Below are 3,145 nucleotides of genomic sequence, written 5' to 3' on the forward strand. Positions count from 1 at the left end.
TCCTGCTGATCTCCATGAAGCACCTTCCCCACCCTGCACCCCCAAGCCTTAGCTGTGAATTGCCCGACATCCAGTCACAGACATGGGATTTCAGTCCAGGAGCAATGTCTGCAGGAAAGCTCAGGGGCTATGAGCAAACCCCGCCATCTCCCTGTGCCAATTCCAGCCACGCCAGGACCATGATGCTGCCTGTTTCCTCCCTTAGATCCTGCACCGCTCACCTTACTGTCCTCAGCTGCTCTCTTCCCCACCACAAGCTACTCTGGTAGTGATTTCCCACAGTGAACCCAAAACTGTTTGGTTCCTGCTGTCCAACCTGCCGCTGTTTCATCCTCCTCAGTGCATCCAGCCTCTTAAATTCCTCTTCCTCTCCACTTCAGTGTCCACCCATTCCACCACCTTCTGCTTCATGTACACACTCCTTTTTAATTTTGCAACCATCAACAAAGTAAAATAGTTCCCATCTCCCTCCTGTTTATTCTCATTACACATCAGAGGTGCCATAATTGCTCGTATTAATGCTCCTTATCTATTCCAGTTCAAGATAAACCAAATCAATTCAGCCAAACCACAAAGCTGATTTCTCCCAGTTTCTATGCAAGAGACTGGCAGTGGCAGAGTCCCGTGAAGAGGACCCGCTGAGGATCATTACTTCCCAGTTATTTCTTGAAGTGCATGAGTGGGTAAGATAAATCAGAGTCTCCTGACCGTGCTGCCAGGCAGCAGGGGCTTTTCTTATCCCTCTGAATCAGCATTTTCTAGTCTTTCTACTTTTCTGAAAACTGCCAGGACTCAGGGGGTAAGTTAATAACTGGAGAACAGCTTCAGGCAATTTGTTCATGAGGAACTTCCTAAACTCTGTTCAACCTTTACCTAAAACACCTTTTGCCCCTATGTTATCCATGACAACATTCTCATTTATACGTGCAATAAGTGTTCTCCATAAAGACTGTACAGGGCTTCCTACTTTGAGTTCTTCTCCACCTAATATTCTTGATGATTGAAATAAATATACAGATTAAGAGCATTTTAAAAAAAAATAATAATGAAGGAGAGAATGAAAAGATTAATACTTCAATTTGGTAACACAGATGTGAGCTTAATAGCCTACCTACCTTCCTTCATCCCTCTGATCTCTGACTGTCATACAGCTCATGCTGAGATAGCCATCAGATTTCACAAAAGTGGAATGGATTTAGTAAGAGGCCAATCTTGCAATACTTCTTCAAAACACAGCAAAATGGACAAGGCAGTGACTGCCAGCTAAGGACATGGTACTGAGCTACTGAAGTCAGCAGCAAATCTGCCAGCATTTTCAGTGTGAATTAAGAGCCTAATGAATCAACATATTTCTACTTCCATAATCAGTCTTCAGACGAATTTAATCTCCATCCCACCTCAGCTGTCAGCCAGCTGAATAGTTGCCGTGCCTGCAGGGATGATAGCTTTGTGGCAGTGAAGCACTGAAAGAGAATTTTAAAAAATCACCCAGGCCACTCTCCCACCATCCCACTCCTTGTGTGGAAGTTAAATAAATCATTTAAGATCATTTCTTACGGATATTTATTCTAACCTCATGTATGTAGTATAAGTCCTGGGATTTCAAGCAAACCCTTTTCTTGGGGAACACCTTAACAGACAGGTTGTGTTCTAATACTTATCCTGGTTTGCTTTGCTGCATATTGAAATAACTTCTCAATCTTCTTTAGTTGGTCACAAGTGATCATCAGCCACTTTGCAACAACATTTTACACACAGAAAACTGTTGTTGTCCCTATACTTTTCCCCCCAGCCCCAGTTTAAACAAAGCCACATCCTTCACCCCTCATGCTTTCCAGATTTCCTTTATCCCATACACTCTCTCCTGTTGATCAGTATGAGGGCAGCCAAGTTTCCCAACTCTGGAAGCAGCATGCAAAAATGCCATTAGCCTGGGGGCTGCGAAGCACGTACCTTGGAAAGATGAGCAGGGAGGGAACTAGTGCTCTGGAAACGAGTTACAGTGCAGAAGGATGTGGTTCCTGTGAAAAGTGATTCCTATGAAAATCTGGAATTCCTACAACAATCTGAAAATCCAGGGCAGCTACTCCCCAGAGTGACTCAGTAAGTGTGATCACAATGCAGCTCAAGACACCTTTTTTTTTATGTATTTTTTTTTTTTTTATTCTGTATTGGGATTTTGGATTATTCAGTAGCCCCTCAGGCAAGTAAAGACCGATGTGATATGGCCGAGGTAGGAGAGATGCATTTGGACTGTTCAAGAGCAAGAGTGTGGCCATCCCTATTTAAAACATCTGCATACCAAGTATCTTAAAAGAAAGAGAGAAGTTTCTTAAATGAAAGAGGAATTATTTCTTGGCCAGGACTGGTTTTGCCACACACATCATACAGACATTTTCATCCAGATGAGTGATACAAATGTTCTTGGACTAAGCTTAATATTCTCTTCCTCATCAAAAAGATGCAGACACCACAAACATGAGGTTCTACTAGTGGGGAATGGAATTGGTCCTTTATGTTATCTGTAATTATATTTAGGATTGGATCTGGATTAACTCAGCTTGATGTTAGAACCTAGACTCTGAAAACATATGGTCTGTGTGTTGGAGTACCAAAGTCTGAGCAATTAATTCAGTCTTCTTCAGTTTTTTCCTGTGTTCTTAACACTAATTGCTTGTAGGTTTGTCTTGCCAAAAACATGATCGTAAAGAGAAAATTTGCAGAGTTAATTCCATCATTTCCACACTCTGATGTGTTCTGTAGGTAATATTTCATGTTGATGCTAATGAGTTCCCAAGCAACCAAAATTGATTTCAGAAAGTAATAAATTGGAGCCTAAATGTCTTACAGAACTGGAAAAGCTCCAAAAGGCAAGACCTCAGAGATGTTCAGAACATGAACAGATTTGCATCTTCCTAATACCAAAGTCCACTAGCTACGTATCAGTTACCAGGAGACCATCCTAATTGAAAAGTGACCTTTGGTTTGTAACTCACAAAGTTGTGCCAGCCCAGAAAACGTTAGTCTTTGGTGATATTTTCGTTGCAGCACAGAAGAGTCAGGTTAGCATCTCTGCTGCTGCAGAAGATAAAGTCAGCTGCTTGTTTTACATTCTGTCAGTCACATACTGATATGATTTCTGAGA

This window comes from Chaetura pelagica, unplaced genomic scaffold (assembly GCF_000747805.2).
Source record: "Chaetura pelagica isolate M959 unplaced genomic scaffold, ChaPel_1.0 scaffold116, whole genome shotgun sequence".
NCBI lineage: Eukaryota > Metazoa > Chordata > Aves > Apodiformes > Apodidae > Chaetura > Chaetura pelagica.